The 24,392-nt window shown below is 46.4% G+C and overlaps 7 non-coding genes across 7 annotated transcripts; 4 read left to right on the top strand and 3 right to left on the bottom strand.

Annotated features, from left to right (window-relative positions):
* The first annotated feature begins 7,007 nt into the window (after window positions 1-7,007).
* LOC138228249 (U4 spliceosomal RNA) lies at window positions 7,008-7,149 on the top strand. The gene has a single exon (XR_011185335.1). It is a non-coding gene; the product is annotated as a U4 spliceosomal RNA (small nuclear RNA).
* Window positions 7,150-7,853: 704 nt separating this feature from the next.
* trnas-uga (transfer RNA serine (anticodon UGA)) lies at window positions 7,854-7,935 on the top strand. Its single transcript has one exon. It is a non-coding gene; the product is annotated as a tRNA-Ser (tRNA).
* Window positions 7,936-8,148: 213 nt separating this feature from the next.
* On the top strand, window positions 8,149-8,219 carry trnag-gcc (transfer RNA glycine (anticodon GCC)). The gene has a single exon. It is a non-coding gene; the product is annotated as a tRNA-Gly (tRNA).
* Window positions 8,220-11,764: 3,545 nt separating this feature from the next.
* Window positions 11,765-11,906, bottom strand: LOC138228186 (U4 spliceosomal RNA). Its single transcript, XR_011185272.1, has one exon. It is a non-coding gene; the product is annotated as a U4 spliceosomal RNA (small nuclear RNA).
* Window positions 11,907-12,135: 229 nt separating this feature from the next.
* On the bottom strand, window positions 12,136-12,249 carry LOC138228388 (U5 spliceosomal RNA). The gene has a single exon (XR_011185468.1). It is a non-coding gene; the product is annotated as a U5 spliceosomal RNA (small nuclear RNA).
* A 1,499-nt stretch (window positions 12,250-13,748) lies between these two features.
* On the bottom strand, window positions 13,749-13,822 carry trnat-agu (transfer RNA threonine (anticodon AGU)). Its single transcript has one exon. It is a non-coding gene; the product is annotated as a tRNA-Thr (tRNA).
* Window positions 13,823-18,525: 4,703 nt separating this feature from the next.
* On the top strand, window positions 18,526-18,596 carry trnag-gcc (transfer RNA glycine (anticodon GCC)). Its single transcript has one exon. It is a non-coding gene; the product is annotated as a tRNA-Gly (tRNA).
* Window positions 18,597-24,392: the final 5,796 nt, after the last annotated feature.

Genomic DNA, 24,392 nt, shown 5'->3' with positions numbered 1-24,392 from the left:
GCTTCTATTGGAAAGTCTGTGACTGAGACCAAGTAAGTGTTCACTTTTTTATGAAACCATTATTTATTTTGGAGCAATGAGCAATTCTTATATAAATGCAATAAAATCATTATGCTCAAACTATAAGAGAGAATTTTAAGGATAATTTAAGAAATCAGTCTTAGCTTGTTTCTATACACAGATGGTATTATTTATTTTCAAAGGAAACCCGCGAGGATTCCCCTGGTGTGCAAGATGTGCCTGAATACTTTTGATCAGCTTCCTACTCACTTGAAGAGGGCATGTATGAAGCACGCCACGGCAGAAGAGATCAGGATGGCCTCTCAACAGGCGAGGGAGGACATGATGAATCACCTGAAGAACGGGGTCATCGTGGATTACCACAGAATAGAGATCGTGTCTGGTGAGGCAAACAGGATAGTGGTTGTAAGACTGCTAGAGTCCTTGGGCCTTTTTGTACATGGGAAGCCTGAAGACACATCGGCAAGGTGAGATATTTTTAATCTGTAAGGCTTCTGTAGTTTCTTTTTGAAATCATTGTTACAACATATTATGTAAAAACATGTTGAAAAGAATCTACCTGCATTCCAGCGGCCCTGAGCAAGAGGCCGCTGTCCAGGAGGAAGAGATGCCAGAGGCTCCTCTAGAAACTGAAACAGAAGCGGATAAGGAAGGGGAAGATGTGAGCTCTGAAGAACTCTATCAGCAGTAAGACTTTTTATTTTTCAGATGTATCTATTTTTTACTAAATTTCTAATTTGACTTATAGGTATAAAATGTTTAAACCGGTGTTTTATATCCTTACAGGCCCTGAGTAGTTAAAAAGTATCAGCAGGCCGGAAGAGAGTGGCCCAAGCTGGACTCTATAGAAAGCACTCCCTGGATGCTCCTCTCCTGATTGGATTCAAACAGTACCTTACCAAGGATCTGGGAGTGGCAAATTATTCTCAGGAGGTATTTATTTTTTAAAGGCATTAAAAATTAAGCAATGGTATCTTCATTGTAAATGTTTTTATTTCTTAGCTTAAAATTCACCCATGTGAAATGATGTCAGCCATAAACATCATGACTCTATATTTCCTACCCGAATCTATTCTACTTAAATTATTACATTATACACAATTTGAGTTCATTTTAAAAAGTAAAAGGTAATGAAAGGAATGCATTTTTATAAGAAAGATAATACCGATATGCATGTGATAATCTTCCTTATATCATGTAGTGCGTCATTTGGACACTTTGTGGGCTTGAAATACAAAGAAAATCATGTTCTATGGTACAAGATAAATACAAAACTTAAGCTTTTATTTTAATTAGATTTGTTTATAAAGCATAAGCAATCATTTATTACATTAATATATGTGAAAATAACATTTAAGCATCATACATTTAGTCCCTAATGCTGAAAGAAATGATCATAGAACATGACATCTAACCTTACCTGTGGCGTCTTTAATCCCTATTGCTCAATGCACGGTGAAAGCATTGCATACATGTGTCTGACAATGAGGAATGGGCCCCTGAGACAGTCATTTGCATGTTTCACAAACAATCGTATATTACTAGAGATTCTGTTTGGGATTCGAATGTGCATTCGGACAGCAATCCCTTTTAAGAAATGATATGTTCTGGATGAGGTCAAAGGTGATGGAACACTGTATTTAGGATGTGTTTGCAGTGATTGTGTGTCTCCTGCTTCAACGCAGTGATATATAGATGTGCTCCTGTAATTTATTGGTTCATGCCCAGGGCAGTAAGCAGTCTGAGGATTTATTTCCAGACGGCATAGAGCAGTGAAGCAGTGAAGTAGTGCAACACACTGGATCATTATATTATTAGAATCTATTCTACTGAAATTATTACATTATGCACAATTTGAGTTCATTTTAAAAAGTAAAAGGTAATGAAAGGAATGCATTTTCATAAGAAAGATAATACCGATATGCATGTGATAATCTTCCTTATATCATGTAGTGCGTCATTTGGACACTTTTTTGGGCATGAAATACAAAGAAAATCATGTTCTATGGAACAAGATAAATACAAAACTTAAGCTTTTATTTAAATTAGATTTGTTTATAAAGCATTAGCAATAATTTATTACATTAATATATGTGAAAATAACATTTTAGCATCATATTATTACATACAGGTCTCTAGCTTCAACACAGTGCTATATATATATATGCTCAGTGATTTATTGGTACATGCCCAGGGCAACAATCAGAATGAGGATTTATTTCCAGACAGGCTACAGGTAGTGTTGTGAAATACTTCAACACACTGGATCGCAGATTTAGACCCCCTGCACTCTTACTCCTTAAAAACCAAAGAAATGAAGATATGTAGCAATCACATTGTAACAGGGGTGACAGTGACTTAATGCTTATACTAGTGGACTTCTGGTACCTTTAGGGTACGGTGTTCCCTGAAGGGCTCTCAAACCACGCATTTCAAATGCCTAGCTGTATCGCTGATGTGTTGCACCTCAGAATCACTTACCTCTGGTATCTTTAATCCCTATTGCTCAACGCATGGTGAAAGTATTGCATAAATGTGTCTGAAAATGAGCAATGGGCACCTGAGAGACTCATTTGCCTGTTTCACAAATGATCATATTTGACTAGAGATTCTATTTGGGATTCAGTTGTGCATTCTGACAGCAATCCCTTTAAAAAAACGATACATTCCGGATGAGGTCAAAGGTGCAGGAACACTGTTACTTGTTCCTTTATAACCCGGTTATTGATGTCATTAACAACATTAATCCCAAACAGAGCTGTTGGACTCCCTCCTCTGGCCGTTTTCCACCAGTTGATTATTTCATCAACCAATGCACTAATCAAGCTCCCAAGGCACTCTCTATACCCAGTAAACATAGGTCTAACCTCACCCAAGGAGAAAATCAGGTGCTCCAGTCTCTCCGCAACAGGGATGATATCGTCATCAAACCAGCGGACAAAGGAGGTGCTGTTGTGGTGTGGCGTAAGGATCTATATATCTTTGAAGCCTCTAGACAACTAACTGACACTTCTGCCTACCTCCCTCTCCAACAGGACCCTACCACTGACTACCAAAAGGAAGTGGTATCCACCATTTCCCTTCTTATCAGCAGTAACGAGCTCCCCCAGGAGGCGAACCGGCTCATCATGGAACATCCACAAGTATCTCAATTTTACCTCCTCCCCAAAATCCACAAACCGGACACCCCTGGACGCCCCATCGTATCAACATGTAACTGTCCAACTACTTACATCTCAGCCTTTCTCGAAAGCATCATGAGACCGCTGGTTGAAGATCTTCCCTCATACATCAAAGACACCAACCACGCGCTCCAACTTTTCAATGATTTCCAATTTCAGGGTACCGAATGCCACATTTTTACCATGGACATCACATCTCTGTACACCGTCATTCCCCATAATGACGGCCTTACAGCCCTCAAGCACACGCTGGACAAACGCACAGTGCTTGATCCACCCACCCACACCCTGGTACGCCTTGCAGAATTGGTCCTCACACTGAACGCATTCTCTTTCAATAATCTTTTTTACCAACAGGTCAGTGGAGTGGCCATGGGCACCAGAATGGGACCCAGCTATGCCAATATTTTTGTCGGCTGGGTAGAAGAACGCTTCTTCGCTTCCTACACTGGCTATGTCCCTGACCTCTACAAGTGATATATTGATGACTGCGTCGGTGCCGCCACATGCTCCAGCGATCAGCTTGAGTTCTTCCTGCACCATTTCACCTCCTGTACAGCTCATTTCACCCCAACCATACTAAAAACTCTCTTCCTTTTTCACAGTTCCTTAGGTTACGACGACTATGCAGCGATGACATCGACTTCGAGAACCAAGCCCTCGAAATGTACTCATTTTTCATCAATAGAGGATACCCCAGCAGTGTGATTGACAGGGCCCTTGCCCGAGCCAAAAACACCCCCTGGACCATCAACCCGATCAGGAACTCCCGCCGTAACAACCGCATTCCTTTGGTGCTTCCTTACCACCCTAACACACTTCCTATCCCCAGGACCATTAACCACAACTTTTCCATCCTACAGGATGATCCCTCCATTGGGGCCCTCTTTTCTGATCGCCCTATCATCTCATATCGCTGACCACCTAATCTGCGTAACCTCCTTGTTCACAGCTCCCTTGACCGCCCTCAACAACCATCCACACCAGGCACTTTCCCTTGCAACAGAGCTCGTTGTATCACCTGCAAGTACACAGCCACCACCACACTCATTCAAGGCCCCTCAGGACAATTCCGGATCACCCAGACAGCATCTTGTACTTCCAGCAACCTCATTTACTGTATCTCTTGCAGTAAATGTCCAGCCATCTACATTGGAGAAACAGGAAGGAGACTCGGAGACCACTTCAGAGAACATGTCAGGGCTGTGAAGATTAAAGATCTCTCCAAGCCCATTGTTTCTCATTTCACCTCTGACGGCCCCGACCACTCTAATCTCTCCGTCTGTGTTCTCAAAAACGGTTTTCCGAACTCATACATCAGAAAGACCACCGAAACTAAAATTATTCTGCAGCTAGGATCACACATTCTCCCTTCCCTTAATGACAGACTACTGTTCTTTTAAATTTTCTCCATTCATTGGAAGTTTCATTTCACACCTCTCTGCACCCATTCTGACTTCACACCTCTTGATTGGCCTCTCTTTCTGTCCCCTGCTCCCGCCTCTCACTCCTCCACCCTCCCAACCTTTGTTCTCCCGCTACTTTACCTCTGCCTACTGCCCTGTCTCTCTCACACCTGAAGAAGGCTCCATGGCCGAAACATTGTGTTCTCTTTCTTCTTTTTTTCAGCATGGAATAAACCTATTACTTGTTCCTTTGTAGCCTACGCATGCTGACGCAGCTACCCACCTGAACTACACTGTATTTAGGATGTGTTTGCAGTTATTCTGTGTCTCTAGCTTCAACACAGTGATATATATATATGCTCACTGATTTTTTGGTACATGCCCAGGGCAATAATCATTATGAGGATTTATTTCCAGATGTGCTAGGGGTAGTGTTGTGAAATACTTCAACACACTGGATCGCAGGTTTAAACCCCCTCCACTCTTACTCCTTAAAAACCAACAAATGCAGATATGTAGCAATCATATTGTAGCAGACACTCATTTGCCTGTTTCACAAATGATCATATTTTACTAGAGATTCTGTTTGGGATACGGATGTGCATTCTGACAGCAATCTCTTTCAAAAAATGATTTTACCTTATCGCGGCTTTGCCCTCTTGCCTCTTTGGATAATATCTCCATCTTGTGGTCGTTGTTGGTAATTACTAGACAATATCTCCATCTTGTGGTCGTTGTTGGTAATGTCTTCTTATGCCCTTTTTTATTTCAATTCTCTATTAGTTGTTTCTAGAATCTCTACAATAGAGTTGAAAACATCACTTTTATAGCAGACAATATGACATTATTTATAGTCCAATTAGAAATTTATTACCCTGTTTTTAACATAATAACAAATTAAAACTAAGTTTGAAACACCAGGAAACATAAAAAATGATTTTTAGGAAAACCATGAGGTTCTCTGTGTCCGATGCCTGCAAGGGGAGAAAGCTAGAATACTTTGATTTTTCAAAATTTGAAAATAAACATCATATAACAACAGCTTTCATTCCTAGGAGTGAAAAATAACCATTTTTGAAGACATATTAGTTTCTAAAACACTACAATAAAGTTAAAAACATCTGTTTTATATTACATTATTTTTTGTGAAATTAGTCATTTTTTGCACTATTTGTAATATAATTTCTAATTAAAAGTGTTTAGAATTAAGTTTTGAACAACAAGGAATACAAAAAAAAAGATTTTTAGGAAAACCATGAGGTTCTCTGTGCCCGATGCCTGCAAGGGGAGAAAGCTAGAATCCTACACAGGCTCCTGGAGCTCTGGCCTGGCTAAAGAGGCTGAATTTATCCCCTTCAAAGCTCCATGAAAAATGATCATTTAAAATTTGAAAAAAAACCATCATATAACATCATACAGATGCAGCCATTCAAAATGCGCGGTAAAAACCCGCGGTACAGTAACCTACCCACAAGCCACTGCAGGGCACCGGAGGGCACCGCGGTAAGTGATTGGCTGGCCAAAATGACCGACAGGGGCACTCGTGGTGCATTGGTTGGTAGTGAAAAGATTTAATCATTTAATGTGCACATTTCAATCCGCTTAGTTTTGAATATTTATATGGATTTTACCACTAAAGGGAAATTTTAGTAGCTGAGCATAAAAAGAAGAGGAGCATAACGCATCTGAAGGTCATAAACGATATTAATTTAGGAACATAAACATTACTGTATGTACATAAACTGTACTGTGTATGGCTGGTCTTGGTAGTTTAAAGAAAAAATACACACCAGTCTTCCATTTCTCCCTAAACATTTTAAGCATGAAAGTTTTATGAAACGGTACCCAAATATGCGATTGCTGTATAGAATGAATTTTAATTTTAAAAAATTATTTAACATGAAAATTAAACTCTTTACATCTTCCACCTGAGAACAGTCACCCGTTGCTACCCAACGCAGAAACACAGCCACTAACTAGCAAAGAGAGGACATTAGCTAGCCAATATGACAAAGAAATAAATGATTATTTTGTTTATTTCTTTTGCACATTTATTTGAACATTTCCATCGATTGTACAAGCACTTGGAAACTGTCCAATCCCTAGTTCATCAGACATTTTCTTTTACGCTGCGAGCATTCTCCTGGTCTGGCTCCAGTCTGTGTCTTCTAGGATATAATGCCAGCGAACTCTTGTTTTTATGTCCACTATAACAGACAATCTCCTTTGCTTTTAACCGAGCGTTATGCATAATAATGTTCACAGCTCTGTCCAGCAAATTAATAATAAACTTTATTTTATATAGCGTTTTAAACGAATAAGTAATTAGATTGCTCATAAACCTAATCATGAACCATGTTGATTTCCATAGGATCCCCGCGGTTGCCTGGCAACCGTCAGCTTTGCGCAGTGGCAGTATCGTAGCCTGTGACGTTTAGCCGAGGCGCGATTATTGCTAGTTGAAAACTTTTCCCAATACCCCGCTTCCGCCGGTTTGCAATACAATCGGCGAAAGCAATTTTTGACAGTCTCGTCAGGGACTGTGCAAGCTGTTTAAAGACAGATTTTGTCATGGTGACACCATGGTAGAAAGAAACGAGCTTGTTACGTCTCAACAGAAACGCTCTTTAGCTCTTTCAGCGTTATGCAGAGAACAGCGTCTGTCGAGATCACTTTTGAGTCAGCGCGAAACGCCGTGTGCTGTCAGTTTGATTTCATATTGCTCGTAGCGGTGCCCGGCTTTTGTCTGTCAAACGTTAGGTTGCGCTTCTTCATGCTGCATCGTCGGCATGAGTGGAGCTTTTTAAACGTCTGTACTTACTGCGCCCCATAAGAAATCGTTTGTCGCCGTTCAAAAGAGATTGTGCGATGTCCTGCAGCGTTTGCAAAGCAAACCTTTGACAGTTTGAAAAGAGCGTAAATAAAAAGTCGATTCCTGTGTCTACCTCTAATGTAAGAGCTATTTCAAGTGCGGCGTGGTGCGGCTTTTGAAATGCTTGAGGGCATTTCTCTGTTGTTGATTCTTTTTTTGTGTGTAACAAAGTGGCATTTCCATGTCCGGACGGGGAGACTTTATCATTCCGACATGAAGCCACCCTTAAGTCCTCTGAGGCGTGTCTGTCTGCAAGGCTTGTATTTTGGAAATGTTTTTTTGAAACGGAGAACGACTTTGAAATAGGCTTCCGCCGGCGCCTCGCGATCCAGGTAAGATTGTAGCAAGAACGCAGCGGCGGTGGGGTTTGCTGTAGTCGTGGCCGAGTGGTTAAGGCGATGGACTTGAAATCCATTGGGGTCTCCCCGCGCAGGTTCGAATCCTGTCGGTTATGTTGTCCGCCTCCAGTCTGTGTGTTCCGGCGCAAGCAAAGAAGTGCGCCTCTTTGCTGTTCCTGGTGGTTTTAAAACGCCAAATCCCTTGTACCCTATGCCTTGGAAATAAGTTCTTCAGCGTCCGCGAAAGGCATTTTGCAGCTGGAAGCAGATGTCGACGCGTTTTGTGCAGAGCACCAAAAAAGCGTCTTTTTTGAAGGCCCAGGCACTGAGCATTGGTGGTTCAGTGGTAGAATTCTCGCCTGCCACGCGGGAGGCTCGGGTTCGATTCCCGGCCAATGCAGTGGCTTTTGCAGCGAGCGGCTCCATCACTTGCATCCCCTTGCAACTCGCAACTGAAAACCCACTGAAGCTAAGCAGGTGTGAGCCAGGTCAGTACCTGGATGAGGGTGAGCTACAGGGAAAAACAAAGCTTCCAGCTGGAAGCGGTGTTAATGGTGCTGGCGGGGGGGCGCTCACCCTGAGGTCTGTGCGGGTCCCAATGCCCCAGTATAGTGACGGAGACGCTGTGTTGTAAAAGGGCGCTGTCTTTTGGATGAGATGTAAAACCGAGGTCACAGCGCTCTGTGGTCATTCAAAATGACCACCAAAACCTTTGACAAAAGCTCTTGGTAATTGATGGTCTTCAATAATGCTTCTCCTTTAGGTACATTTTAAATCAGCTGAAAAATGCTGTGAAATGGGGGGGCACTTTAGGCCAGTGTAGGATTTGGGTTACAAGAAACATGAAACTGCCCGAGAAAGCCCGTACACTGAATTACACGGCTTTCTATTCAAAGGAGGACAAAAGAAATTCCCTGAGTTAGATTTTTTGCAGCACAGAGAGGAGCACTGTCGTGAGGCCGGTTAGCTCAAGTTAAGTTGTGTATAATGTAATAATTTAAGTAGAATAGATTCTAATAATATAATGATCCAGCGTGTTGCACTACTTCACTGCTTCACTGCTCTATGCCATCTGGAAATAAATCCTCAGACTGCTTACTGCCCTGGGCATGTACCAATAAATTACAGGAGCACATCTATATATCACTGCGTTGAAGCAGGAGACACACAATCACTGCAAACACATCCTAAATACAGTGTTCCAGCACCTTTGACCTCATCCAGAACGTATCATTTCTTGAAAGGGATTGCTGTCCGAATGCACATCTGAATCCCGAACAGAATCTCTAGTAAAATACGATCATTTGTGAAACAGGCAAATGACTGTCATTCCTCATTGTCAGACACGTATGCAATGCTTTCACCGTGCATTGAGCAATAGGGATTAAAGACACCACAGGTAAGGTTAATTCTAAAATATTGGACTCATATTCTTATGATGGCAGACATGATGCTGCTTTTAAAACCGGGGTTAATGGACATTATATGACTGTCAATTCTGTTTTGTTTTGGAGACTCTTGGCTGCCTATGTGGTACAGTGCAGCGTGAAGAAAACCTTTTCCAAAACTGTGTCAGCTCAAAAGTTGTAAGAAAATCTTTCCAGCTGCTTTAATTCTCTTCATTTTTGTCATTTAATTGTCTGTCGGCACTATGTAGCAGCGTTGCATGACAACCCATCTCACCACGGAAAGGAACCTAACAGCTTTTGTAAGAGAGGAGAAAAGGACCTGGCCCGTACGGGACTCGAACCCACAACCTTGGTGTTATTAGCTCTAACCAACTGAGCTAACCAGCCTCACGACAGCAATCCTCTCTGTGCTGCAAAAAATCGAACTCAGGGAATTTCTTTTGCCCTCCTTTGAATTGAAAGCCGTGTAATTCAGTGTTTGGGCTTTCTCGTGCAGTTTTATAGTTCTTGTAACCCAAATCCTACACTGGCGTGAAGTGACCCCCCATTTCACAGCATTTTTCAGCTGATTTAAAATGTACCTAAAGGAGAAGCATTATTGAAGACCATCAATTACCAAGAGCTTTTGTCAAAGGTTTTGGTGGTCATTTTTAATGACCACAGAGCGCTGTGACCCCGGTTTTACATCTCATCCAAGAGACAGCGCCCTTTTACAACACAGCGTCTCCGTCACTATGCTGGGGCATTGGGACCCGCACAGACCTCAGGGTGAGCGCCCCCCCGCCGGCACCATTAACACCGCTTCCAGCTGGAAGCTTTGTTTTTCCCTGTAGCTCACCCTCATCCAGGTACTGACCTGGTTCACACCTGCTTAGCTTCAGTGGGTTTTCAGTTGTGAGTTGCAAGAGGATGGAAGCATTGGCCAGGAATCGAACCCGAGCCTCCCGTGTGGCAGGCGAGAATTCTACCACTGAACCACCAATGCTCAGTGCCTGGGCCTTCAAAAAAGACGCTTTTTTGGTGCTCTGTGCAAAAATCGTCGACATCTGCTTCCAGCTACAAAATGCCATTCGCGGACGCTTTAGAACTTAATTCCTAGGGAGCGGGTACAAGCGATTTGGCGTTTTAAAACCACCAGGAACAGCGCTTCTTTGCTTGCGCCGGAACACAGCAACAGGAGGTGGACAACGTAGTTGGCAGGATTCGAACCTGCGGGGGGAGACCCCAATGCATTTCTAGTCCATCGCCCTAAGCACTCGGCCACGACTACAGCAAGCCCCGCCGCCGCTGCGTTCTTGCTACAATCTTACCTGGATCGCGAGGCGCCGGCGGAAGCCTATTTCAAAGACGTTCTCCGTTTCAAAAAAACATTTCCAAAATACAAGCCTTGCAGACAGACACGCCTCAGAGCACTTAAGGGTGGCTTCATGTCGGAATGATAAAGTCTCCCCGTCCGGACATGAAAATGCCACTCTGTTACACACAAAAAAAGAATCAACAACAGAGAAATGCCCACAAGCATTTGAAAAGCCGCACCACGTCGCACTTGAAATAGCTCTTACATTAGTGGTAGACGCAGGAATCGCCTTTTTATTTACGCTCTTACCAACGCGATGGAAAGCAAAACAAAGAAAGCAGAGCAAAACAAAACGAACAAACGAAAACCCTCACTTCCCGCACTTGCATATAACGGTGTTACGTGCCCAAGCGGTATTGTACATCATCCTAGCACTGCACCCCGGGGCGTACGGTATATGGGACCGAGCACACGCCACGAATCGTCTCGAATCACTCCCTACAGCTGTAAGGCGCCTTGAAGCATACACCCCCAACATTCTTCCTTGCGCATCTGTGAAAGGTAAACTCTTGAGCAAACTGTGAACCAACTCTAAGGAAACTAATCCGATTAGACGTTACTTTGACTCATCCTTTAAGGGCCCCTTGTTAATTGGAGAAATCAATGATCTCGAATGAATTCTGTATGCGTTAAAAGACAGCTATACACAGAAAACATGCAGGACACTACTCATGATGTTTCCCGAGCCGAAACACAGTGCGTTTTTCCAAGCCATCTGACAAAGCCCGCCCACTGAAAACTGCAGCAGATCGTGTAAAGACGTTCAAGTTTGTAACTACTGCACGCACAGGAAGCAGAATAAATTCCTCCTTTCAAAATGTCAAAGGTTTGCTTTGCGAACGCTGCAGGACATCGCACAATCTCTTTTGAACGGGGACAAACGATTTCTTATGGGGCGCAGTAAGTACAGACGTTTAAAAAGCTCCACTCATGCCGACGATGCAGCATGAAGAAGCGCAACCTAACGTTTGACAGACAAAAGCCGGGCGCCGCTACGAGCAATATGAAATCAAACTGACAGCACACGGCGTTTCGCGCTGACTCAAAAGTGATCTCGACAGACGCTGTTCTCTGCATAACGCTGAAAGAGCTAAAGAGCGTTTCTGTTGAGACGTAACCAGCTTGTTTCTTTCTACCATGATGTTACCATGACAAAATCTCTTTAAACACCTTGCTCAGTCTCTGACGAGACTGTCAAAAATTGCTTTCGCCGATTGTATTGCAAACCGGCGGAAGCGGGGTATTGGGAAAAGTTTTCAACTAGCAATAATCGCGCCTCGGCTAAACCTCACAGGCTACGATACTGCCACTGCGCAAAGCTGACGGTTGCCAGGCAACCGCGGGGATCCTATGGAAATCGTTATCGTCTCATGGCATGTCGTTGCTGTAATGCTTCATATTTGCGGCCGGACACTTCCCGCCCCCCAAAGAAAAGAGCGCCAATCAGACAGGCGGAGACCGAGGACTCGCAGAGCAGACGGCCACAGTCGCCGTAATAAGAGCGATTGTGAGCGGTTTTGTTTTCTCTCTTTGACCAGCCCAGCTGTGCCTCACCCGAAGGCAGGGAAGCACAAAAATTGTGTGGAACTCATTCATGCTCCTCTCCATGGAAATCTTTAGTAAAAGGCAAAAGATTTGTACGAGATGAAGAGAAACCAGAGTGCGTGGCTGGACAGCTGCAGGAGCCCAGGCCGCCTTCAAGGCCTCTGCCCTGCCGGTCGTGGTTGGCAATGCACCTGGCCTTACAAACGAGCCAGTGGGGCCCGTTCAGCTCCGGGCTCATCGTCTGCGGCTCTCGGCTTACCTGGCAGGGGAGATACCTTGATCAGCCTGTAGTTGGAGTAGTTGGATTGTTTTCTTGTTTTGTGGAAGCAGTGTTTGTTTTGCAGTTTGAGATGGCAACCTTTGGATCCCGCAAGAATGCTGTACGTTTTGAGCTTTTGGATGACCTCTTCATGGATCGTATGCAGTTCAGCAGAAAAGTGTTACAGAAGGAACTTGGCTTTGAACCTCGGCACTTGGATTTCATCTTCGCTCTCCCAGGTCAGAAAGCATTTGAGGTTGTTTTTGCTACCTATTCTCTGTTTGAACAATGTGTGGATGTGTTTGAGGCAAAAAGAGGGAAAGTTCCTGCTCTTGAGAAGATCAACTTGCAGCCTCTGACACAGAGAGAGAGGAAAACGGTGCATGTTGTTATGTTCTCGGAACTGGCAAAGACGGAGGACATTCACACCTGGCTTAAGCAGTACTGCACCGTCCACCATGGAACTGAGGTTAGAGATGTTGACGGTATAAAAACAGGAGCAAGGAAATTCGAGGTTCGCTTGCTACCGGACAATGTAAATGGAGGCTTAAGGCACCTGCCCTCTACAATCCGGCTGGGCGCCTGCAATGGCTATGTTTTTTATGTGGGACAACCAAAGGTGTGTCGGCGCTGTGGTGCTGTGGGACACCTGGCATCGTCCTGCACTGTGAAATGCTGCAAGACCTGTGGCAAACAGGGACATTTAGCCTCTGACTGTTCAATGCTGCCAAAGTGCAATTTATGTGGCTCGGAAGGACACATTTTTAAGAACGGACTGATGGCGCACGGAGGGTCCATATACTGTGGATCCCTCAGTGATCTTCCGCGTATTCAAACTGCCAGCGTGTGACTCCCCTGTCCCCGTGACCTCATTGCTCTGCTCTCTCCTCTGTGCAGCCGAGCCCGACTCACGGTAAAGTGAAAAAAAAATATGCCCTCAACGTGAGATTTACTCTGGAGCGAGGATAGATGTTACCTTTTTATCATTGAACAGGATGTGGCGACTAGGTTCAATTTTGTATCCTCTTTAAAAGATTAAGGACTAGGGTTAGCGTGATTTACCACCCTTTCAGCTAAGAACCCGACGTGCGCACCGTTTAAGCTGCATAGACTCGGTCGTTTAACTCTTCTCCATTAGCAGGGTTAAGGTTAAAGAAAAAAACATTGCTGACTTCTTTTTTTTTTGCCAGCCGCTAGCGCTGATTAGCAAGGTTTGTATTTCATGTTTTGCAAGTTGCATCCATTTTAAGAAAAACAAGTCGCGTTAAAGATAGGAAATGAATACTTGCATTTAATTAAGTCTAGCCGTAGGCGGTTGTCCATAATGACCAGTTCTGTTCGAGAAGACAGAACAAAAAAAGGCACCGCTGGGATTCGGACCCAGGATCTCCTGTTTACTAGACAGGCGCTTTAACCAACTAAGCCACGGCGCCCCGGGAGTGCTGTCCTTTTGCAGCCACTTGGACACACCACTCAGACACATCTGCATTCGGTGTGTGCTCCGCCTGCTCACTGAGCAAGTTGCCACCTTTACATACAATAGCAACATCGACACCAAGAGAAAGGATGACAAATGGCTTTTATCTGGAACTTTTCATGTCCAAGGAGCTCAATGTGCTTTCTGTGTACAACAGGGCCACTGAACTCCACACTGGCCACTGAACCACAGCAGTGGCTTGCTGGCTTGACATCTCCCAAGGAAAATGTTGAAATCGCATGTGGAACAGGAAAAGGACCCTTGAGTACGAGGGAAAAAAAAGAAAAAGATCATCTGGAGCGTGCCAACCCGTGTCTGGACAGCCCAGTTTCCTCGATGAGGTGGCCGAGTGGTTAAGGCGATGGACTGCTATTTCATTGTGCTCTGCATACATGGGTTTGAATCCCATCCTTGTCGCTCTCCATGTCTGACACGTGTGCCCGTTTGATGTTGGCCCTCCTGTCGTTTGCTCCGGTACTAGAGCCATAGATTTTCTAGCGGTGGCTGAACATGATATAGTAGGCTAACGTCGGTTTTGAGCAGTAACAGTGTTTACGTTCTGCTGCTGCCAAGTGGCTCTGGGTTGAGACCGCGTTTTCACTTACTTGCAACGCAAATGGAGAAAGCGTTTTTTGACAGTCTCTCGAGAGACTGCGCTAGGTGTTTAGGGATAGACTTTGTCAGTTCCCCCTGGGATGATGGCCTCTCAAATAGTTTGGGATTCCTCTAGACGTTTATACAGTAGAAGCCTGCTTCGTGGCTTAAATCCAAGCTAAGGAAACGAGTTAGAGGTCTGATGCAGAATTGCGAATTCAATGAACAGGAACACTACAGTACATTGCACTGTATGTGTGAGGAAAGCTGCCCCCTTCTGTCCCTTGTCGACTGAACAGAGGACTGTAAAGGATACCGAAACTTTAGGATGCTGGTTGGAATCCAGCTCCAAAAAGCCCCTTTGGGTGTTTTCTCATCCAAAAGTAAGAACAGCGAATCTCCCTTTGATCAAAAGCGCAACAGAGCTGTTTTCGGTGGAGCAGGTTTCAGACCCGTAGACCTGTTTTATTTGTAGGGCAGGGCGCATTCCCAAACGCGAATCTTCTGTTTTAGAAATGCTTTGGGCGGCGTGAAGTGAAAATAAGAAATGAGCTCCAGATGCACATGGAAGCAATCAAGTGTTTCATCCGAGCTGTTTCAAAGACTGCTCAAGAGCTTTCCTTTCACAGAGTCGCAACGATTAATGATGGGGTGCACCCTTCAATGCACCTTACGACTCTAGGGAGTGATTGAGACAATTCGTAGCGTGTGCTCATTTCCCTCTATTCCCCGTGTTGCAGTGGTAGGATGACGTAAATTATTGCTTCGACACGTAATGGCATTATAATCAAGTGCAAGAGCTGAGGGCTTTAGATTTGTTTCGTTTTCTATGGCGTTCGTAAGCGCGCAAATCAAAGGCAATTCCTGCGTCTAAAACGAATGTAAATGCTTTTGAAAGTGCAGTGTGGTGCAGCTTGTAAAATCCTTGTCCACATTTGTGGTTTGTTGATGTTTGTTCTGTCTGCCAAAGTTGCATTTTGACATCTGGACGGGGAGACTTTATCATCTGAACGTGAAGCCAGCCTTAAACCCTCTGAGGCGTGTCTATCTGCCGGCACATATTTTGTCAAAGGTATTTATTTTTTTTTAACAGAGAGCGACTTTGAAAAAGTTTCCGCAGCCACCTTGCACTCCGTGTTAGATTATAGGAGGAATGCGGCGGCGGCGAGCTCGCTGTAGTCGTGGCCGAGTGGTTAAGGCGATGGACTCGAAATCTGGTCTGTGCAATTTTGTCTGCAACTGGCTGCTGGACTTTCTTATCGAGAGACCACAGGTGGTGCGGATAGGCAATAAAACATCAACACCACTCACCCTGAGCACTGGAACCCCACAAGGCTGCTGTCTGAGTCCAAGGTTGTACTCCCTATTTACTCACGACTGCACGGCAAGACAAAGCAACAACCGCATCATTAAGTTTGCCGATGACACCACTATAATAGGACTGATCAGTGATGATGACGAGTCCACTTACAGGGATGAAGTTATACAGCTGCTTAGGTGGTGTCATAGCAATAACCTGGACTTGAACATAAAGAAAACCAAAGAGCTAATAGTGGACTTTCGGAGACACAGGCCATACACTCACAGCCCACTCAGTATTGATGGAACGGAAGTGGAAACAGTCACCAGCTTTAGGTTTTTGGGAATTCACATCTCTAAAGATCTAACCTGGACTGTGAACACTGACTCTATCATGAAGAAGGCTCAGCAGCGCTTTTATTTCTTGAGGTGCCTCAAGTGATGGGGGATGCCAATACATGTGTTGGTGAACTTCTACCGCTGCACTATCGATAGCGTCCTCACCAACAGGATCACCGTGTGGTATGGCAACACCTCTTCGCGAGAAAGAAAGGCACTGCAGAGAATGTGGCCCAGAAGATCATCGGCTGCGGTCTCACCGAGATTAAACAGCTCTATGAGGACCGCTGTCGTGGTAGAATTCTGGCCATCACAGAGGACAGTCACCATCCCGGGCATGAGCTCTTCACCCCACTGCCCTCAAGCAAGAGATATAAGAGCATACGGACACTTACCACTAGATTCTTCAATAGTTTCTAACAACAAGCCGTGAGACTGGCGAACACATTTAGCCATCTCCCTCAGGCCACACCTACACCATCACCATCTACCTCTTTATGATTTCTTATCTATTGCACATCTCCAGTCATTGTTTACACGTCTGTATTGTTTACATTCAAACTGTCTACATGTTTACTTGCACATTGTCTATTGTTTGTTTGTACATTGTCTTGATGCACTGTTTGCACTTTGTTTTGTTTTTTACACTTGTTTTACAATCGAGAGACTTTCTATAAGTAAGCCCGTACACTGAATTACACGGCTTTCTATTCAAAGGAGGACAAAAGAAATTCCCTGAGTTCGATTTTTTGCAGCACAGAGAGGACCACTGTCGTGAGGCCGGTTAGCTCAGTTGGTTAGATTGTGGTGTTAATAATGCCAAGGTCGTGGGTTCGAGCCCCGTATGGGCCAGGTCCCTTTCTCCCCTCTTACCAAAGCTGTTAGGTTCCTTTCCATGGTGAGATGGGTTGTCATGCAACACTGCCACATAGTGCCAACAGACAAGGGTGTTGCAGGAGAAGAAAAATGTGTTTGAGATTTAAGAGTGTCTTAGGTGGAGCCAAAATCAAGTGTCACAAATGCAAGTGGTTGGATTTCCAATGTTTAATATGGTAAAAATAAGTGGAAGTTATCTGCTGGTCCGGCACAGTCTGCCATGCTTTTGTCATTTACTGTAAAGTGGTGTCGAACTGGGTGTCGAACTGGAGCCTCACTATTTGCATATGTGAGGCTCCAGTTATACATTGAGTGTCACATTAAATGACAAAAATGAAGAGAGTTAAAGCAGCTGGAGAGGTTTTCTTACAACTTTTGAGCTGACACAGTTTTGGAAAATGTTTCCTTCACGCTGCACTGTACAACATAGGCAGCCAAGAGTCTCCAAAACAAAACAGAATGGACAGATAGGAGAAAATTCCCACTCTTCCTGAAGTTCCCAAAATCCAGCACTGAGCGTAAACAAAGTGTCTAAGTAGCGTGGGAATGCTAACCCTAACCCTAGCTGGAGTTTGAGCAATCCAGCACTGAGCGTAAAAAGATGAGTCAAAGTAACGTCTAATCAGATTAGTTTCCTTAGAGCTGGTTCAGAGTTTGCTCAAGAGTTTACCTTTCACAGATGCGCAAAGAAGAATGTTGGGGGTGCACGCTTCAAGGCGCCTTACAGCTGTAGGGAGTGATTCGAGACGATTCGTGGCGTGTGCTCGTTCCCATATACCGTACGCCCTGGGGTGCAGTGCTAGGATGACGTACAATACAGCTTGGGCACGTAACGGCGTTATATGCAAGTGCGCGACGTGAGGGTTTTCGTTTGTTCGTTTTGTTTTGCTCTGCTTTGCTTTGTTTTGCTTTCCATCGCGTTGGTAAGAGCGTAAATAAAAAGGCGATTCCTGCGTCTACCACTAATGTAAGAGCTATTTCAAGTGCGACGTGGTGCGACTTTTCAAATGCTTGTGGGCATTTCTCTGTTGTTGATCTTTTTTTGTGTGTAACAAAGTGGCATTTTCATGTCCGGACGGGGAGACTTTATCATTCCGACATGAAGTCACCCTTAAGTCCTCTGAGGCGTGTCTGTCTGCAAGGCTTGTATTTTGGAAATGTTTTTTTGAAACGGAGAACGACTTTGAAATAGGCTTCCGCCGGCGCCTCGGGATCCAGGTAAGATTGTAGCAAGAACGCAGCGGCGGCAGGGCTTGCTGTAGTCGTGGCCGAGTGGTTGAGGCGATGGACTAGAAATCCATTGGGGTCTCCCCGTGTTGGTTCGAATCCTGCCGACTACGTTGTCTGCCTCCCGTCGGTGTTCTGGCGCAAGCAAAGAAGCGCGCCTCTTTGCTGTTCCTGGTGGTTTTAAAACGCCCAATCGCTTGTACCCGCTGCCTTGGAAATAAATTCTTCAGCGTCCGCGAATGGCATTTTGCAGCTGGAAGCAGTCGTCGACGCGTTTTGCACAGAGCACCAAAAAAGCGTCTTTTTTGAAGGCCCAGGCACTGAGCATTGGTGGTTCAGTGGTAGAATTCTCGCCTGCCACGCGGGAGGCTCGGGTTCGATTCCCGGCCAATGCAGTGGCTTTTGCAGCGAGCGGCTCCATCACTTGCATCCCCTTGCAACTCGCAACTGAAAACCCACTGAAGCTAAGCAGGTGTGAGCCAGGTCAGTACCCGGATTAGGGTGAGCTACAGGGAAAAACAAAGCTTCCAGCTGGAAGCGGTGTTAATGGTGCCGGCTGGGGGGCGTTCACCCTGAGGTCTGTGCAGGTCCCAATGCCCCAGTATAGTGACGGAGATGCTGTGTTGTAAAAGGGCGCTGTCTTTTGGATGAGATGTAAAACCGAGGTCACAGCGCTCTGTGGTCATTCAAAATGACCACCAAAACCTTTGACAAAAGCTCTTGGTAATTGATGGTCTTCAATAATGCTTCTCCTTTAGGTACATTTTAAATCAGCTGAAAAATGCTGTGAAATGGGGGGGCACTTCAGGCCAGTGTAGGATTTGGGTTACAAGAACCATGAAACTGCACGAGAAAGCCCGTACACTGAATTACACGGCTTTCTATTCAATGGACAAAAGAAATTCCCTGAGTTCGATTTTTTGCAGCACAGAGAGGCGCACAGTCGTGAGGCTGGTTAGCTCAGTTGGTTAGAGCGTGGTGCTAATAACGCCAAGGTCGCGGGTTCGAGCCCTGTACGGGCCAGGTTCTCTTCTCCTCTCTTACCAAAGCTGTTAGGTTCCTTTCCGTGGTGAGAGGGGTTGTCATGCAACACTGCCACATAGTGCCGACAGACAAGAGTGTTGCGGGAGAAGAGAAAAGTGTTTGAAGATTTAAGAGTGTCTTAGGTGGAGCCAAAATCAAGTGTCACAAATGCAAGTGGGAGGATTTCCAATGTTTAATATGGTAAAAATAAGCGGAAGTTATCTACATGATAAAAGGAAGATTATCACATGCATATCTGTATAATCTTCCTCATGAATATGCATTCCTTTCATTACCCTTTAATTTTTAAAATGAACTCAAGTTGTGTATAATGTAATAATTTAAGTAGAATAGATTCAAATAATATAATGATCCAGTGTGTTGCACTACTTCACTGCTTCACTGCTCTATGCCGTCTGGAAATAAATCCTCAGACTGCTTACTGCCCTGGGCTTGTACCAATAAATTACAGGAGCACATCTATCTATCACTGCGTTGAAGCAGGAGACACACAATCACTGCAAACACATCCTAAATACAGTGTTCCAGCACCTTTGACCTCATCCAGAACGTATCATTTCTTGAAAGGGATTGCTGTCCGAATGCACATCTTAATCCCAAACAGAATCTCTAGTAAAATACGATCATTTGTGAAACAGGCAAATGACTGTCTCAGGGGCCCATTCCTCATTCTCAAGACACATGTATGCAGTACATACACCATGCATTGAGCAATAGGGATTAAAGACACCACAGGTAAGGTTAGAAGTCATTCTGACTATATTCAAAAATATTGGACTCATGTTCTTATGATGGCAGACATGATGCTGTGTTTAAAACCGGGGTTAATGGACATTATATGACTATCAATTCTGTTTTGTTTTGGAGACTCTTGGCTGCCTATGTGGTACAGTGCAGCGTGAAGGAAACATTTTCCAAAACTGTGTCAGCTCAAAAGTTGTAAGAAAACCTCTCCAGCTGCTTTAACTCTCTTCATTTTTGTCATTTAATGTGACACTCGATGTATAACTGGAGCCTCACATATGCAAATGGTGAGGCTCCAGTTCGACACCCAGTTCGACACCACTTTACAGTATATGACAAAAGCATGGCAGACTGTGCCGGACCGGCAGATAACTTCCGCTTATTTTTACCATATTAAACATTGGAAATCCTCCCACTTGTATTTGTGACACTTGATTTTGGCTCCACCTAAGACACTCTTAAATCTTCAAACACTTTTCTCTTCTCCCGCAACACTCTTGTCTGTTGGCACTATGTGGCAGCGTTGCATGACAACCCATCTCACCACGGAAAGGAACCTAACAGCTTTGGTAAGAGAGGAGAAAAAGACTTAACCCATACGGGGCTCGAACCCACAACCTTGGTGTTATTAATACCACGCTCTAACCAACTGAGCTAACCCGCCTCACAACAGTTGTCCTCTCTGTGCTGCAAAAAATCGAACTCAGGGAATTTCTTTTGCCCTCCTTTGAATAGAAAGCCGTGTAATTCAGTGTACGGGCTTTCTCGTGCAGTTTCATGGTTCTTGTAACCCAAATCCTACACTGGCCTGAAGTGCCCCCCCATTTCACAGCATTTTCCAGCTGATTTAAAATGTACCTAAAGGAGAAGCATTATTGAAGACCATCAGTTACCAAGAGCTTTTGTCAAAGGTTTTGGTGGTCATTTTTAATGACCACAGAGCGCTGTGACCTCGGTTTTACATCTCATCCAAAAGACAGCGCCCTTTTACAACACAGCGTCTCCGTCATTATGCTGGGGCATTGGGACCCGCACTGACCTCAGGGTGAGCGCCCCTCCGCCGGCACCATTAACACCGCTTCCAGCTGGAAGCTTTGTTTTTCCCTGTAGCTCACCCTCATCCGGGTACTGACCTGGCTCACACCTGCTTAGCTTCAGTGGGTTTTCAGTTGCGAGTTGCAAGGGGGAGCAAGGGGAAGCCGGCAGGACGTCTGCTTTCAACACCATCACTTTCCCTGTGTAGGACAGCGACCGCGTTTTCCACAGACCCAGCTTCGCGTTCACCCTGGCGATCCTCTCGGTCCAGTTGTTTGTCTCATTGTCCTGGCTCTGGAAGGAAACCCTTAGTATTCTGAGGGGCTCCGTGCAGAGCTCGAGACCCTCCGGCGCCGTCGTCCTGTGCTTCCAGGGCCCGAAGAACTTCAGTTTGCTCTTTTGGCGGTTGAGCTTCGACCCAGAGGCTCTGGAGTATTGCTCCATGACCTGCAGGGCCCTCCTCAACCCCCTGTCCGACCTCACGAACAGCGTCGTGTCGTCGGCGTACTGGGAGATCTTCAGGGTTCCCCCCGCGCCTCCCGGTATCTCCAGGCCGTCGATGACAGGGTCCCGTCTCACCGCCTCTGCTAAGGGCTCTGTGAAGAGAACATAGAGAAGGGGTGAAAGGGGGCAGCCCTGTCTTAATCCGGATTCCTGGGGAATGAAATCCCCCAGGTTTCAGTTCACGTTCACTCTGCTGCCCACGTCAGAGTACAGAATCTGAATCCAGCGGCTGAAACTCTCTCCGAAACTGAAGCATTCCAGCACCCTGAACAGATAGCTGTGGTTCACTCTGTCGAAAGCTTTCTCCTGGTCCAGGCTGACCACCATCATGGGCACGTTCCGGTCCTCGGCCCAGGCGATGGCGTCTCTGGTCAGCTGGAGGTTCCAGCTGACGGATCACCCCTCCACCCCACACGTCTGGTCGCTGTGGATGATGTGGGGGAGGGCGGTTCTCAGTCTGCCGGTCAGGAGCTTGGACAGGATCTTTACGTCCACTCAGAGCATCGTGATCGGCCTCCAGTTTTTGAGGTCGGCGGCGTCTCCTCCCTTGAAGAGCAGGGAGATGACACCCTCCCTCATGGTGTCTCCGAGTTTCCCCCGGCGGAAGATCTCCTGCGCCACTTCCACCAGATCTGCCGCCAGGGTGTCCCAGAAGCAGGTGTAGGATTCCTTGGGGAGTCCGTTCGGCCCCGGCACCTTGCCATTCTCCATGGACAAGAGCGCCGCCTTCAGCTCCTCGGCCGTGATCGGACCCTCCAAGTCCTCCCTCACCTTCTCCGGTACTCGTGCCTTCAGCCCCTCCAGAAAAGCATCGCCTGCCTCCACCTCCATCTGCTTTTCTGAAAAGAGCTCCGTGTAGAAAGCGGTGGCCGCTTCTACTTTGTCGCTCTCGTCCAGCACTTCCTCTCCATCTCCCCGTCTTGGGCTGTGGATCACCCTCTTTTTCTGGGCTCCTCGGACCTGATTGAAGAAATAGGAGGAACAGGTTTCATTATTTTCATAATGCTCCCTTTGTGCCTTGACCAGGAAAGGCTTGGCTTTCTCGGTGTGCAGTTTGCGGAGCCTCTCCTTCAGGTCCCGTGCCCGGGCTGAATTGAAGGCTCCTCCCCCGTTAGCCGAGCTGTACTCCTCCTCGAGTTGTCTCTGGAGTCGTGCAGCTTCCTTCCTCTCCCCGGCCGCCTTCCGTCTGCAGTACGTCTGCGCCAGGGTTCGGGTCCTGTCCTTCACTGACTCCCACCATTCCACCACGGAGCTGTAGCCGTCTCTCAGATTGACCCAGCTCGCGTAGTCTTTCCGGAATAGTGCCCTGAAGTCGTCTTCCTCCAGTATCTCCCAGTTCAGCTTCCAGTACCCACGACCGAATGCCGGCAGCCTGGTGTTAGCCACCACCGTCAAGCGCTCGTGGTCGGAATACCACGCCGGGGACACCGTCGCCGACTCCAGGGAGCAGGTCGTGTGCAGGAAGATGTAGTCCAGGCGGCTGCACACTCCCCGGGAGTTTTTCCAAGTCGTTCCGGCGTCGTTATGGCGGCACCGTCTGAAGCCGTCTACCAGGGAGAACTGCTTGAGTAGCGACTCCAGCTCTGCCGAGCTAGCGTCGCTCCCCTTCTCCCGGTTGACGTTGAAGTCCCCGCCGAGCACCACCTGTCTGTTGGTGGTGCAGCAGCTGGCCAGGTCAGCAAACAACTTTTCCCTTTTTCTCCCTCCCAGATGGCAGAGGACACTGATCCGGTTCCACTGGACCAAGCAAACGGAGACGATGCCGACTGCGAAATCCTTCTTTATGACCTTCCTGCGAGGGATCCTGCAGTTGGTGGCCGGAGATCTCTACTGCCTCCAGGACAACAAGGCAGAGAGATACATAGAGGCCTACATGGCCACGGACGCCTCGTATGAAAAGGCAACGAGACTGATCAGGGAAAAAGGTAAGCACCCCGGTTTCTCTGATTTCAGGCCTGAGCCTATGAGGAAGACGAATCAGAGGACCATCACAGTTCACACATACAACCCCTGCGTACCAACGGAATGGGTAACAGCGTACCTAGGGAGGTATGTAACTGTGGTGGGAAAACCGACAGAGATCAGGGACGACAGCGTCTGGTACGGCAAACGCCTGTACCCAGTCCTCCTGAAAGAGGACCCAGAGGGCGTCGACGGTTTCCAGCACCCCCCGGCTTGCTTCAACATCGGAGCCGACAGGGGGTACCTTTACTACCCCAGGATGCCGGATTTCTGCAAGAAGTGCAGACAGTCCGGCCACAAGGCAAACACGTGTGACATCGTCAGATGTCACAACTGCAACGAAGACGGGCACCTGGCAAAAACCTGCCGGGCAGCCAAAAAGTGCGACGGATGCGGCGCTGAGGGACACCTCCTTCGCCAATGCAAGGTAAGCAAGGTTCGTTTGCGCAGGTGGTGGAAGCCGGCAGGCAGAAACCGGTCTCCAGACAAAGGGAGAGAGGTGAGAACAAAGAACAAAGAACCTCCCACGCAGAGAACCGAAACTGCCGAGGCCACACCCTCTGCCGCACCGGTGCCACAAGATGGCCGCCAGGAAGATGGACAAAATGGCCGACCGGAGGAAGGGCACTGGATAACTCCCAGCAAGAAGGGAAAGCGAAAGCGGGAGAAGAGAGGCAGGGCGGATCCACCTTCGGAAGGACAGAAAAAAAGAGTGGTAAGGGAGAACCGTTTCCTTGTCCTAGAGGAAACGGAACTTTCTTCCCTCGAGGCCCAGGAACAACCGGAGGAGGCGCCCCAGGAAATGGAAACCCTCCCCCCCGAGGCCCAAAGACGACAAGGAACAACCCAGGAAACGGAACCCCCCTCCCCCGAGTCCCACGGACAACAGGAGGAGGCAGCCC

The sequence above is a fragment of the Lepisosteus oculatus genome, unplaced genomic scaffold (genome assembly GCF_040954835.1).
Source record: "Lepisosteus oculatus isolate fLepOcu1 unplaced genomic scaffold, fLepOcu1.hap2 HAP2_SCAFFOLD_40, whole genome shotgun sequence".
NCBI classification, from domain to species: Eukaryota; Metazoa; Chordata; class Actinopteri; order Semionotiformes; family Lepisosteidae; genus Lepisosteus; species Lepisosteus oculatus.
This window is presented reverse-complemented; position numbering and strand designations above follow the sequence as displayed.